The 16037-nt window shown below is 43.1% G+C and overlaps 1 protein-coding gene across 2 annotated transcripts in view; it reads right to left on the reverse strand.

Annotated features, from left to right (window-relative positions):
• The window catches only part of LOC128642390 (mitochondrial import inner membrane translocase subunit tim16), a 353230-nt gene that overhangs the window by 69337 nt on the left and 267856 nt on the right, over positions 1–16037 (reverse strand). The gene's annotated exons all lie outside the window — the stretch shown is intronic.

Genomic DNA, 16037 nt, shown 5'->3' on the forward strand with positions numbered 1-16037 from the left:
GTAAGCGTCCGTCACGGTATTTTCATTGAGCCTCCGATAGTCTACGCAGAACCGGGTGGTCCCATCTTTCTTGGGCACCAAGACAACTGGGGAGGCCCAGGGACTATCGGAGGGCTCAATTACCCTGAGCTGGAGCATCTCATCGATCTCCTTCTTCATTCCTGTCCTAACTGCTTCGGGGATTCGGTACGGAGCCTGGCGCAAGGGAGCTTGTCCCGGAGTATCTACCTGGTGGGTGGTTAAAGTAGTGTACCCTGGCTTCGGGGAGAAGGTGAGGTGTTTGGACTGGAGGAGTTGGTTGAGCTGCTCCCTTTCAGTGGGGCTAAGTCGGTCCCCCTATCTGAACCTGCGCCACTATACCTGTGGGGAGGCTCTTTTCTAATAGGTCTGGAATGGGTAAACTGTCGGGGTCTTCCTGAGGGGAACAACATACGGCCGTCACGTTCTCTGGTCGCTCAAAATATTCCTTGAGCATGTTTACATGGAATGTCTTTCTAAGATTGTTGTCGTGGCAGCTAGCTATCACATAAGTGGTGTCTCCCCTTTTCTCTACGATCTGGTAGGGACCCTGCCAGGACGCCTGCAATTTGTCTGTCTTCACCGGCTTAAGTACTAACACCTTTTGTCCTATGGTGAAGATTCTCTTTCGGGCCCCCCGATCGTACCATACTTTCTGTCTTCTCTGGGCCAACTGGAGATTAGCCCGCACGGATTTGGCTAATTGCTCCATTCGGTCCCTGAGTTCCAGCACGTATGGCACAATTGGGACACCGTCAGCCTCCATCTCTCCCTCCCAGTGCTCCCGGATCAGGTTTAGGGGTCCCCGTACCTTTCTTCCGTAGAGCAACTCGAAGGGAGAGAACCCTGTCGTTTCCTGGGGTACCTCCCGATAAGCAAATAGGAGGTGCGGCAGGAAGCGTTCCCAGTCTCGGTATTCCTGAGTGAACGTCTTGAGCATTTGCTTGAGGGTCCCATTGAACCTCTCACACAGCCCGTTCGTCTGGGGGTGGTATGGGGAGCTTAGGAGGGACTTAATTTTGCAAACCTGCCAGAGTTGTTGGGTCAATTCAGCCGTAAATTGGGTGCCTCGGTCGGATAGGATTTCTTTTGGAAATCCTACCCGGGAGAACACCTGTACTAGTGCATTCGCTACCGTATCCGCTTGTATGTTGGATAGGGCGACAGCCTCTGGGTACCTGGTAGCGTAGTCCACTACGGTAAGAATGTATCGCTTACCGGAGGGACTAGGGGTAGCCAGTGGTCCCACTAGGTCAATAGCAACCCGGCTGAAGGGTTCCTCTACAATGGGCATATTTACTAGCTGGGCTTTAGGGTGATCGCCTCGCCTTCCTACTCGTTGACACACATCGCAGGTGTTACAGTAAGTTCTAACGTCAGCGTGCACCCCTGGCCAAAAGAACGTGTGAGTAATGCGGTGTAGGGTACGGGTAACGGCTAGGTGGCCTGCTAAGGGGATGTCGTGGCCTATTTTGAGGATTTCTTGACGGTATTTGTGGGGCACTACCAGCTGTCGCCTACGCTGTCCCCTTTTCTCTGTCCAGCGGTATAGTTTCCCTTTTTCCCATAAGAATGTTTCGTTATCTGCCCCGCCCCCTCCGGTCTCTGCTCGTTCCCGGTACTTTTGTAAGGTCGGGTCAGTCTTAGACTCTGCCTCGAAAGCATCTGGGGTGTCCCAGGGTATGGGGCCTAACCTGTCAGGCAAGGTCGGGGTAGGTCTTACCTGTGTCTCCCGCACTGGTGAAAGCTCTCGCTCCGTCCGGGCTTGGGCCCGTGTAGTCACTGGGTCCGCCTCGTTGTTGCATACTGGAGCATAGGCAGAAGTCATGGGGCCCAAATCGTTGCCCAGTAGTACTTCGGCAGGTAAATTATCCATTAGGCCCACGTTCACAGCCCCCTTTCCCGCTCCCCAATCAAGATGCACTTTAGCTGTTGGAATTTTGTACACATCCCCCCCCGCCACTCTAACGGCCACAGTCTGTCCGGATCGCTTGTGCTCTGGCACCAAATGACTCTGTACCAGCGTGATAGTAGCCCCTGTGTCTCGCAATCCCTCGGTAGATCGCCCCTCGAGCCATACCCTCTGCCGATGGTGCTGGCGGTTATCTGAGGCAGCATATACAGGGTCTGCCTCGTGAAGCGGCCCCACATATCCCTCCATAGGGGCCTCTTGGTTAACACAGAGGGCCCGGGCCGGACGATAGGACCCAGAGGGGTAATTGTAATTCCTGGGTGTCTGGTGCGTATTAAGGGGGCAGCTAGCCATGAAATGCCCTGGTTGCTTGCATCGGTGGCAAGTCGGTCTGGGACGCTCAGAGCTGTTATTGGGTGGTCCTGAGTGTCGGATGGGCCCTGTGGGCACCGGGGCTCGGAATTCAGCACGAGGGGGTGCACGGTAAACCTCTCTGGGTTCGACCCGTGCTGGAGCTCGGTAGTTCATGGGTTCGTGAAGACGGGAGTCATAATGTTCATCGGCCAATTTGGCTGCTTCTTCTAAGGTAGAAGGCCGCCTGTCTCGCAGCCATTCCTTCCCTTGCTGTTCCATGCCATTATAAAAATGTTCTAAGAGAAACAATTGTAAAATTTCCTCCCCAGTCACCGCTTTACATCCGCTCAGCCAGTGATTTGCCGCTCTCCGCATTCGGTGCGCCCATTCCATATGGGTATCGTTAGGCTTCTTTTCCGTGCCCCGAAACTGTCGGCGATACGTGTCCGGAGTTACAGCGTACCGTCGCAACAGTGTCTCCTTAACTAGCTCATACTGTGTCACTTCCTCAGCACCCAGAGTACGAAAGGCTTCCAGGGCTCGCCCGGATAGTTTCCCAGACAATATCGTGGGCCACTCTCTGTTGGGAATCTGGTGCAGGGCACATTGCCTTTCGAAGTCCGCCAAATATTCATCAATCCCTGTCTCGCTCTCTAGGAAGGGTCGAAATGCCGCATAGGGTATCTTGGGCCTCCCAGCATTTTCGACAGGGATGATTACCTGCGGGGTTTCAGCATTGCGGTGTGCGTTCGCTAGGTTGAGTTCGTGGGCTCGAGTCTCTCGTATATCCTCGTCCGCCTCCGCCATCAACTGCTGTACCAATTCCATGGAGGGGTTCGGCCCGTATAATGAGAGCCTTTCCCGAACAATCCTGGTTTTTTCGTCACTAATCGTGGTCGGTGTTTCCGCCATTGTGAAGCTCTGATCCAGTTCGGTCAATTCTGCGATCAGCTCTCTCCTCGGCCGGTTGCTGGCGTACCCCCCTCTGCTTTCAAGTAAATCCTTTAGGGTTGTACGCTTCAATTTTTCGTAAGCGCTCTCCATCCGTTCTGTACCTCTCCTAGGAAATCCAGGAAAATCCCGCCGCTGCCGCCAAATGTTACGGTTACCCTTAGTCTCGCTGAGAGATGGACCGCTTAGTAGCCTGGATCCCTATTGCTAAAGAGGGGAGAAGCTGCTTTCCATAGTATTCTATATGAGTCTCGCAAATATAGAATAATCTCCCTTAGCTGCAGTACAGCTAGGATACCCTTCTGCCCACAAAAACGAGTCAACGCTGCGATTGAGGGTCAAAACAAGAACTCAGGACTGGGATGCCCAGCCTGCTTTTTATTAAGGTTACATGCACACAGGGCACTCCCAGGGGGAGAGGGGGGGAAGCACAAAATCCCCCATCAAACATTTAGATAGAGAGCACTGTCCTTTGACAGGCCACAATAGGATTACAGTACTTAAGATAACAAGTTTACAAGTTCATCTTATCAATTAGCAGTCTGGCTCCAGAGGTGATTAGACAATAGTTTCTAAAAGCTGAAAAAAAAGAGTTAACTCTTTATGAAATGAAACTTGTTACGGTTTTCTTGGAGCCCTTCTTAGGCGCTGGCTTGCTGGTTCAGGCATTGCTGCTGGGAAATAAGCTCTTCACAACAAAATAACTAATGCTTCTGTAACAGCCTGCAAATCTGCCCCCCAAGAAATATCTAAGACCACTTAGATAATTTATGTCCCAAATTTGATCCACTAGAGGTTTTACCTCTAAAGTGCTATCCTTCAGAACCTAGAAGGAAAATGCACTTACCTGTGGATCCAGCTAGAGGGCAGGTAACAGCTACATAGGTGTGACCGGTACTCCACTCCTCGTCAGGAACCTGTAGTAAAAGAAAGAACAGAGTAACTAACTCTGGCTTTCTACCAAAGGGTAGCAAAATGTTAGAAGTAAAGCAAAGACTTCCTCGCCGCAATTCTAACGGCCACTACTTTTACTCAAAAGATTGATGTGGACACAGCTAGACCCCAATATTTGCTTGCAGGGAAAATACCCATAAAAGGATTACAATCTTCAGACACCAACTCTGCACAACCTCCATTGACAGAGACAAAGAGAATGACTGGGGCTTATGGGTAAGGGAAGTTACACTTAACAGCTTTGCTAGGGTACTCTTTGCCTCCTCCTGCTGGCCAGGAGTTGAATATCCCACTAGTAATTGGAATGACGTTGTGGACTCTCCATGTCATAGGAAAGAAATAAACTTTTATAATTCAGATAGAGCAGCAATTTTATATGACACTTTCCAAACTTACTTCCATTATCAAATTTTGCAGTCTTTTTATATTCACACTTTCTGGGGAACAAGATCCTACTGAGGATGTGTACAAGCTCACAGGATATACATATACAAGTTTGTGATTGGCTGATGTCTGTCACATCATACAAAGGATGGGAAAAATTGGAGAAAAAATTAATTTGTCAGAAAAAAAAAATCTAATCAAAGTACCGGCACTTCCTGCTAATAATGATATAGTCCAAGATGTAGGATCAATGATAAAGCTATAAAATATATATAGTTTATTGCTGCAAGATTATATTTAAAAATCTATGTGTGAATATAATTAAAAACCATTGATACAATTAGATTTTTTTCTTGTCACATTGTAACACAACACAAATTAAGTGCTCTTGGAAACTCAAGTAATCACTGCTATGTCATAGAACTAATCCTAAGATTGCATCCGTAGTCCTTTAATATAAAAATATATAAAAAAAATATCCTTTGTTTGTCTTTCGTGTCTCTTATTTAAGAGACCGAAGTCTCACACTTGTATTTCACAGTGTTAAATTACTCTGCGGTAACTCAGTATATAGAGATGTCAACCAGTTCCGTTATTAGTAGAAATGATCTGTATCTGATGCGTTTGCTCAATTTAACAAACAATAAGTAATGAAATTCCTTATAGTCCCGTTTTGTAGGGATATTAAATAAGCTCATAGGAACCGGAATGGGCAGACAAACAAGCTCAAAGGAAAATACTGGAGACCCGACAACCCGATTGGATGAGAGTTGCATGCAGAGGTAAAAAAGTAGGTACACATTGGGTACACTTTCTAGAGCTATAACCCAACTCTTAGTATATAGGCGCCAGGTTTAAAGCCCCATGGCTGCCCGGACATACACAGGAACTCCAGGAGATGCTTAAAATATTTATTGTTAAAAGGGACATAAAAATAGACCAATAAGCACAGGGACATAGATCAGAACATATACAGATTTGATTTGATACCTGGCAGCCTCATCATTGATCCTACATCTTGGACTATATCCTGATTTCATATACATTTTTTGCTTTATTTTGTTTTGTATATTTGTGTATACTTTGTGTGTTCTGCTTATATTTTCTTTATCTCTTCCTGTTAATGCTTATTGGCTGACATGTTCTTCTAGCTAATGCTTATTGGCTGACAGGTACTTCCTACTAATGCTCATTGGCTGACAGGCACTTTCTGCTAATGCTTATTGTCTGACAGGTACTTCCTACTAATGCTTATTGGCTGACATGCACTTACTGCTAATGCTTATTGGCCGACATGTACTTTCTTCTAATGCTCATTGGCTGACAGGCACTTACTGCTAAAGCTTATTGGCTGACGTACTTCCTTCTAATGCTCATTGGCTGACAGGCACTTCCTGCTAATGCTTATTGTCTGACAGGTACTTCCTGCTAATGCTTATTGTCTGACAGGTACTTCCTGCTAATGCTTATTGTCTGACAGGCACTTCCTGCTAATGCTTATTGGCTGACAGGCACTTCCTGCTAATGCTTATTGGCTGACAGGTACTTCCTACTAATGCTTATTGGCTGACATGCACTTACTGCTAATGCTTATTGGCCGACATGTACTTTCTTCTAATGCTCATTGGCTGACAGGCACTTACTGCTAAAGCTTATTGGCTGACATACTTCCTTCTAATGCTCATTGGCTGATAGGCACTTACTGCTAATGCTTATTGGCTGACGTATACTTCCTACTAATGCTCATTGACTGACAGATACTTGGTACTATTGTGTTCTGCTTATATTTTCTTTATCACTTCCTGTTAATGCTTATTGGCTGACAGGTTCTTCAAGCTAATGCTCATTGGCTGACAGGCACTTCCTGCTAATGCTTACTGGCTAACATGTACTTCATAATAATGTTTATTGGCTGACATGTACTTCATAATAATGTTTATTGGCTGACATGTACTTCATAATAATGACCATTGGCTGACAGGTACTTCCTACTAATGCTCATTGGCTGACAGGTACTTCCTACTAATGCTCATTGGCTGACAGGTACTTCCAACTAATGCTCATTGGCTGACAGGTACTTCGTATTAATGCTTATTGGCTGACAGATACTTCCTACTAATGCTCATTGGCTGACAAACACTTTCTGCTAATGTTCATTTGCTGATAGTTACTTTCTATTAATGTTCACTGGTTGACAGGCACATCCTGCTAATGCTCACTGGCTGATAGTCTTTCTATTAATGCTCATTGGCTGACAGGTACTTCCTGCTAATGCTCATTCAGTGTCAGTAGGAAATACTTTTAAACTAATACATTAAAATTTATGCTGATTGATTTATATGTAAATTTTACATAATTTTAAAGGGACAGTCTACTCCAGAATGTTTATTGTATAAAAGATAGATAATCCCTTTATTACCCATTCCCCAGTTTTGAATAACAAACACTGTTATATTAATATAGTTGTTTTTTTAACAAGCTTTATTGATGTAACTTCAGACAATGGATAAAGCAGTTGTAGTGATTTTTACAATTTTTTGAGATTAATATTAAGTGTCTATTGGCTAACAGAACTTTGACTAAGCAAAATAAATTGCTACATCTAGGTTGGGGATCAAGGGTCATAAGACTTTTTGCAGAGTAATTGTCCATGTCCAGTTTTGTAGGTCTTATGATCTTCTTCTTAAGCTTGCGTCTTTTAGTTTTAACGTTAATAATAAGTTCTTCTAAAACAATAAACGTTTATTCTTCGCTGCCTACTGGTTGTTGCTGTGTGTTAACTGTGTAGGGGAAGGGGGGAAGTGATTTGCTTAGATGTGTGATGTTGGAAAGAAAATTAAAATAAAATTTCTGACCATTACTGGCTTAGTGGTGTGTAGTTTTAGAGGGTGTTATTCCAGGTGGCTAACATCGTCTCATGAATTTCTAGCTTGTGGGATATTAATATACATTTTACCTCTGTAATTACCTTGTATGTAAGCCCCTTATTTCAGTTCTTTTGACAGACTTGCATATTAGCCAATCAGTGCTGATATGGTAAATAACTCCACAGGATTGAGCACAATGTTATGTATATGGGAAACATGAACTAGTACTGTCTAGCTGTGAAAAACTATCAAATGAATTGAGATAAGAGCTTGTTAAAGTGAAGGTAAACTTTGATGTATAAAAGCCCGGTTTTTAAAAATGCTATTAAAAACAGGGGCACTTTCATTCATCAAAGTTTAGAAAGCAGCCATTTTGTTTAAAAGCTTACCTTTGTTTTTTTCACAGCCAGAGCAGCTTCCCCCACCCAGAGATCCTCTCTTCACACGTCAGCAATGACTAGTCCGGCTTCCTCCTATCACGGCATGGCCTCAGGCAATGACTCCCCTGGGGGGAAATCCGTGATTGGAGGAAGCGGGATTAGTCATTGCTGACTTGTGAAGAGAGGATCTCCATGTGGGGAAAGCTGCTCTGGCTGTGCAAAGAACAAAGATAAGTTTTTAAACAAAACCGCTTCTTTCTAAACTTTGATGAATGAAAGTGCCCCTGTTTTTAATAATATTTTTAAAAAGCGGCCTTTCATTTATTTAAGTTTACCTTCACTTTAAGTTGACTTGGTTATTGGTCAAGTTGCAGCACTCTGTGCTATGTCTCTGCTTACCTGCTGTATTAAGTAATATTATACAAGTTTTTTTCTATCACTTGTTGCTGTTCCTCTTACCTGGAAGTCCTTCTAAAGTGTCAGTGTGTGACCTTCGTGCCTTGCTGCGTGACACCGAATTCCTTGCCAGCAAGTCTCTCAGTTCCGGTATTGATGCAATTTATTTTACTGGCATCACACCGGATCTTTGGATCCAGCATCAAACAGTTTGCCACCGAATTGATACCTACAACTGGGTTCCTGATACAGGAGGCGAGTTAGCCAGATTACTCTAGAAGATCTGGCCTGCAAGTACAGCGCTTTGATGTGAGTGAATTTCCATATATTATTGTTCTACCAGCTGTATAAGACAATACTACGCTATGTGGAGCCTTCTTTGATTTGTTTTATAGGATTCTTTTGAGTGAACAGCCATTGACAGAAAAAGAGCAGACAATTTGTTTGTTTTTTTCCAGAACGTTGGATTTCGGTATATCAGAGATACTCTGGGAGCATATGTGAATATCTCCTGATATATGACTCTTACAGCACTTTTTATTCACATTATTTTTTGTTATTGTATGCTTATTATGTACTGAGCACTATTATCTTACGGCTAGATTTAGAGTTCTGCGGCAAAAGGGGTGCGTTAGCGACGCATGCTTTTTTCCCCCCGCACCTTTTAAATACAGCTGGTATTTAGAGTTCACAGAATGGCTGCGTTAGGCTCCAAAAAAGGAGCGTAGAGCATAATTTAACGCCACTGAAACTCTCGATACCAGCGGTGCTTACGGACGCGGCCAGCTTCAAAAACGTGCTCGTGCACGATTCCCCCATAGAAAACAATGGGGCTGTTTGAGCTGAAAAAAAACCTAACACCTGCAAAAAAGCTGCATTAAGCTCCTAACGCAGCCCCATTGTTTCCTATGCGGAAACACTTCCTAAGTCTGCACCTAACACCCTAACATGAACCCCGAGTCTAAACACCCCTAACCTTACACTTATTAACCCCTAATCTGCCGCCCCCGCTATCGCTGACCCCTGCATATTATTATTAACCCCTAATCTGCCGCTCCGTACACCACGGCAAGCTACATTATAGCTATGTACCCCTAATCTGCTGCCCCTAACACCGCCGACCCCTATATTATATTTATTAACCCCTAATCTGCCCCCCTCAAGGTCGCCTCCACCTGCCTACACTTATTAACTCCTAATCTGCCGAGCGGACCGCACCGCTACTATAATAAAGTTATTAACCCCTAATCCGCCTCACTCCCGCCTCAATAACCCTATAATAAATAGTATTAACCCCTAATCTGCCCTCCCTAACATCGCCGACACCTAACTTCAAGTATTAACCCCTAATCGGAACTCACCGCTACTCTAATAAATTTTTTAACCCCTAAAGCTAATTCTAACCCTAACCCTAACTCCCCCCTAAATTAAATATAATTTTATTCTAACGAAATAAATTAACTCTTATTAAATAAATTATTCCTATTTAAATCTAAATACTTACCTGTAAAATAAACCCTAATATAGCTACAATATAAATTATAATTATATTGTAGCTATTTCAGGATTAATATTTATTTTACAGGCAACTTTGTATTTATTTTAACCAGGTACAATAGCTATTAAATAGTTAAGAACTATTTAATAGTTACCTAGTTAAAATAATTACAAAATTACCTGTAAAATAAATCCTAACCTAAGTTACAATTAAACCTAACACTACACTATCAATAAATAAATTAAATAAACTACCTACAATTATCTACAATTAAACCTAACACTACACTATCAATAAATTAATTAAATACAATACCTACAAATAAATACAATGAAATAAACTAACTAAAGTACAAAAAATAAAAAAGAACTAAGTTACAAAAAATAAAAAAATATTTACAAACATTAGAAAAATATTACAACAATTTTAAACTAATTACACCTACTCTAAGCCCCCTAATAAAATAACAAAGACCCCCAAAATAAAAAAATGCCCTACCCTATTCTAAAATTAAAATAGAAAAGCTCTTTTACCTTACCAGCCCTGAAAAGGGCCCTTTGCGGGGCATGCCCCAAAGAATTCAGCTCTTTTGCCTGTAAAAAAAAAACATACAATACCCCCCCCAACATTACAACCCACCACCCACATACCCCTAATCTAACCCAAACCCCCCTTAAATAAACCTAACACTAAGCCCCTGAAGATCTCCCTACCTTGTCTTCACCACACCGGGTCCCGATCTGTCCAGAAGAGCCTCCGATGTCTTGATCCAAGCCCAAGCGGGGGGCTGAAGAGTGACGTCCATCCTCGGGCTGAAGTCTGGATCCAAGCGGCGGCTGAAGAAATCCATCATCGGGCTGAAGTCTTGATCCAAGCGGGCGCTGAAGAAGTCCATAATCAGGATGAAGTCTTCTATGAAGCAGCATCTTGAATCTTCTTTCTTCCGGAGCCATCATCTTCCAGCCGACGCGGAACATCCTCTTCTACCGACGCCTACTCGCCGAATGACGGTTCCTTTAAATGACGTCATCCAAGATGGCGTCCGTCGAATTCCGATTGGCTGATAGGATTCTATCAGCCAATCGGAATTAAGGTAGGAAAATTCTGATTGGTTGATGGAATCAGCCAATCAGATTGAGCTCGCATTCTATTGGCTGATCGGAACAGCCAATAGAATGCAAGCTCAATCTGATTGGCTGATCGGATCAGCCAATCGGATTGAACTTGAATCTGATTGGCTGATTCCATCAGCCAATCAGAATATTCCTACCTTAATTCCGATTGGCTGATAGAATATTATCAGCCAATCGGAATTCGAGGGACGCCATCTTGGATGACGTCATTTAAAGGAACCGTCATTCGGCGAGTAGGCGTCGCTTGAAGAGGTTGGATCCGCGTCGGCTGGGAAGAAGATGGCTCCGCTCCGCTCCGGAAGAAAGAAGATTGAAGATGCGGCTTGATAGAAGACTTCATCCCGATGATGGACTTCCGACTTCAGCCCGATGATGGAGTTCTTCAGCCGCCGCTTGGATCAAGACTTCGGACCCTCTTCTGGACCGATCGCTGAACCCGGTGAGGTGAAGACAAGGTAGGGAGATCTTCAGGGGCTTAGTGTTAGGTTTATTTAAGGGGGGTTTGGGTTAGATTAGGGGTATGTGGGTTGTAATGTTGGAGGGGGGGGAATTGTATGGTTTTTGATTTACAGGCAAAAGAGTTGAATTCTTTGGGGCATGCCCCGCAAAGGGCCCTTTTCAGGGCTGGTAAGGTAAATGAGCTTTGAACTTTTTTAATTTAGAATAGGGTAGGGCATTTTTTTATTTTGGGGGGCTTTGTTATTTTATTAAGGGGCTTAGAGTAGGTGTAATTAGTTTAAAATTGTTGTAATATTTTTCTAATGTTTGTAAATATTTTTTTATTTTTTGTAACTTAGTTCTTTTTTATTTTTTGTACTTTAGTTAGTTTATTTCATTGTATTTATTTGTAGGTATTGTATTTAATTAATTTATTGATAGTGTAGTGTTAGGTTTAATTGTAGATAATTGTAGGTATTTTATTTAATTAATTTATTGATAGTGTAGTGTTAGGTTCAATTGTAACTTAGGTTAGGATTTATTTTACAGGTAATTTTGTAATTATTTTAACTAGGTAACTATTAAATAGTTATGAACTATTTAATAGCTATTGTACCTGGTTAAAATAATTACAAAGTTGCCTGTAAAATAAATATTAATCCTAAAATAGCTACAATATAATTATTAGTTATATTGTAGCTATATTAGGGTTTATTTTACAGGTAAGTATTTAGTTTTAAATAGGATTAATTTATTTAATAATAGTTAATTTATTTCATTAGATAAAAATTATATTTAACTTAGGGGGGTGTTAGTGTTAGGGTTAGACTTAGCTTTAGGGGTTAAAAAATATATTAGAATAGCGGTGAGCTCTGGTCGGCAGATTAGGGGTTAATGTTTGAAGTTAGGTGTCGGCGATGTTAGGGAGGGCAGATTAGGGGTTAATACTATTTATTATAGGGTTATTGAGGCGGGAGTGAGGCGGATTAGGGGTTAATACATTTATTATAGTAGCGGTGCGGTCAGCAGATTAGGGGTTAATAAGTCTAGGTAAGGTAGCGGCGACGTTGGGGGGGGGCAGATTAGGGGTTAATAAATATTATGTAGGTGTCGGCGATGTTAGGGGCAGCAGATTAGGGGTACATAGGGATAATGTAGCTGGCGGCGGTGTACGGAGCGGCAGATTAGGGGTTAAAAAAATTTAATAGAGTGGCGGCGGTGTGGGGGGCCTCGGTTTAGGGGTACATAGGTAGTTTATGGGTGTTAGTGTACTTTAGAGCACAGTAGTTAAGAGCTTTATGAACCGGCGTTAGCCCAGAAAGCTCTTAACTACTGTTTTTTTTCTGCGGCTGGAGTTTTGTCGTTAGATTACTAACGCTCACTTCAGCCACGACTCTAAATACCGGCGTTAGAAAGATCCCATTGAAAAGATAGGATACGCAAATGGCGTAGGGGGATCTGTGGTATGGAAAAGTCGCGGCTGCAAAGTGAGCGTTAGACCCTTTCCTGACTGACTCCAAATACCAGAGGGCGGTAAAAACCAGCGTTAGGAGCCTCTAACGCTGGTTTTGACGGCTACCGCCCAACTCTAAATCTAGCACTATTGCAATCTTAAATATATTACCTAACACCTATTTATATAGGCGCACCTATTAACCCCCTTATTCACTGTTTGGAGTTTTTTTTATATTTATTTTTACTTCATGTTCCGTGAAGACATCAAACCCAATATATTTATTTCAGAATTCAGATAGAACATATAGTTTTAAACAACTTTCCAGTTTACTGCTATTATCTAATCTGCTTTGTTCTTGTGGTATCCTTTGCTAAATAGAATATTTAGGTAGGCTCAGGAGCAGAAACGCACTGCTGGGAGCTAGCTGCTGGCTGCACATATATGCCTCTTGTCATTGGCTCACCAATGTATTCAGCTAGCTGCCAGTAGTGCACTGCTGCTCCTTAAAGGGACACTAAACCCATTTCTTTTTCATGGTTTAGATAGAGCATGCAATTTTAAGCAACTTTCTAATTTACTCCTGTTATCTAATTTTCTTCGTTCTCTTTGTATCTTTATTTGAAAAAGCAGGAATGTAAAGCTGAGGAGCCAGTGTTCTGTCGAAAACTCTAATGCATCGAAACCTCCAAGATTACGTCACTCCAGGCCAATTACACCCAAACTATTTATCTGATTGGTTGTGCATGCTGTCCCTCACGGAGACACCACCAATCAGATGGGCACTGTAATTCAGCATTAGTGCCTATCTTCACTAACTATTTTTCCTCCGCCTGGGGGTGTTCAAGGGGTGAATGCCAGGGGGTGGGGCACCCCCCTAACAGAGGCAAAAAATAGTGAAAATGGGAGAGTTACCGGAAGCAATGTAATCTTGGAGATTTTGACTCGCTTGGAGTTCTCGACAGAACACCGGCCCATTTTTGGTTCAGCACCTGGGTAGTGCTTGCTGATTAGTGCTTTCATTTAGCCACCAATCTGCAAGCGCTAACCTGGTGCTGAATAAAAAATGGTCCGCTCCTAAGTTTTACATTCCTGCTTTTCAAATAAAGATACCAAAAGAACAAATAAAAATTGCTAATAGGAGTAAATTAGAAAGTTGCTTAAAATTGCTGCTCTATCTGAATCACGAAAGAAAAAAAACAGAATTTATGTTTACCTGATAAATTACTTTCTCCAACGGTGTGTCCGGTCCACGGCGTCATCCTTACTTGTGGGATATTCTCTTCCCCAACAGGAAATGGCAAAGAGCCCAGCAAAGCTGGTCACATGATCCCTCCTAGGCTCCGCCTACCCCAGTCATTCGACCGACGTTAAGGAGGAATATTTGCATAGGAGAAACCATATGGTACCGTGGTGACTGTAGTTAAAGAAAATAAATTATCAGACCTGATTAAAAAAAAACCAGGGCGGGCCGTGGACCGGACACACCGTTGGAGAAAGTAATTTATCAGGTAAACATAAATTCTGTTTTCTCCAACATAGGTGTGTCCGGTCCACGGCGTCATCCTTACTTGTGGGAACCAATACCAAAGCTTTAGGACACGGATGAAGGGAGGGAGCAAATCAGGTCACCTAAATGGAAGGCACCACGGCTTGCAAAACCTTTCTCCCAAAAATAGCCTCAGAAGAAGCAAAAGTATCAAACTTGTAAAATTTGGTAAAAGTGTGCAGTGAAGACCAAGTCGCTGCCCTACATATCTGATCAACAGAAGCCTCGTTCTTGAAGGCCCATGTGGAAGCCACAGCCCTAGTGGAATGAGCCGTGATTCTTTCGGGAGGCTGCCGTCCGGCAGTCTCGTAAGCCAATCTGATGATGCTTTTAATCCAAAAAGAGAGAGAGGTAGAAGTTGCTTTTTGACCTCTCCTTTTACCGGAATAAACAACAAACAAGGAAGATGTTTGTCTAAAATCCTTTGTAGCATCTAAATAGAATTTTAGAGCGCGAACAACATCCAAATTGTGCAACAAACGTTCCTTCTTCGAAACTGGTTTCGGACACAGAAGGTACGATAATCTCCTGGTTAATGTTTTTGTTAGAAACAACTTTTGGAAGAAAACCAGGTTTAGTACGTAAAACCACCTTATCTGCATGGAACACCAGATAAGGAGGAGAACACTGCAGAGCAGATAATTCTGAAACTCTTCTAGCAGAAGAAATTGCAACTAAAAACAAAACTTTCCAAGATAATAACTTAATATCAACGGAATGTAAGGGTTCAAACGGAACCCCCTGAAGAACTGAAAGAACTAAGTTGAGACTCCAAGGAGGAGTCAAAGGTTTGTAAACAGGCTTAATTCTAACCAGAGCCTGAACAAAGGCTTGAACATCTGGCACAGCTGCCAGCTTTTTGTGAAGTAACACAGACAAGGCAGAAATCTGTCCCTTCAGGGAACTAGCAGATAATCCTTTTTCCAATCCTTCTTGAAGGAAGGATAGAATCTTAGGAATCTTAACCTTGTCCCAAGGGAATCCTTTAGATTCACACCAACAGATATATTTTTTCCAAATTTTGTGGTAAATTTTTCTAGTTACAGGCTTTCTGGCCTGAACAAGAGTATCGATAACAGAATCTGAGAACCCTCGCTTCGATAAGATCAAGCGTTCAATCTCCAAGCAGTCAGCTGGAGTGAAACCAGATTCGGATGTTCGAACGGACCCTGAACAAGAAGGTCTCGTCTCAAAGGTAGCTTCCAAGGTGGAGCCGATGACATATTCACCAGATCTGCATACCAAGTCCTGCGTGGCCACGCAGGAGCTATCAAGATCACCGACGCCCTCTCCTGATTGATCCTGGCTACCAGCCTGGGGATGAGAGGAAACGGCGGGAACACATAAGCTAGTTTGAAGGTCCAAGGTGCTACTAGTGCATCCACTAGAGCCGCCTTGGGATCCCTGGATCTGGACCCGTAGCAAGGAACTTTGAAGTTCTGACGAGAGGCCATCAGATCCATGTCTGGAATGCCCCACAGCTGAGTGACTTGGGCAAAGATTTCCGGATGGAGTTCCCACTCCCCCGGATGCAATGTCTGACGACTCAGAAAATCCGCTTCCCAATTTTCCACTCCTGGGATGTGGATAGCAGACAGGTGGCAGGAGTGAGACTCCGCCCATAGAATGATTTTGGTCACTTCTTCCATCGCTAGGGAACTCCTTGTTCCCCCCTGATGGTTGATGTACGCAACAGTTGTCATGTTGTCTGATTGAAACCGTATGAACTTGGCCCACGCTAGCTGAGGCC

Source organism: Bombina bombina, chromosome 11 (genome assembly GCF_027579735.1).
Source record: "Bombina bombina isolate aBomBom1 chromosome 11, aBomBom1.pri, whole genome shotgun sequence".
In the NCBI taxonomy this organism is placed as follows: domain Eukaryota; kingdom Metazoa; phylum Chordata; class Amphibia; order Anura; family Bombinatoridae; genus Bombina; species Bombina bombina.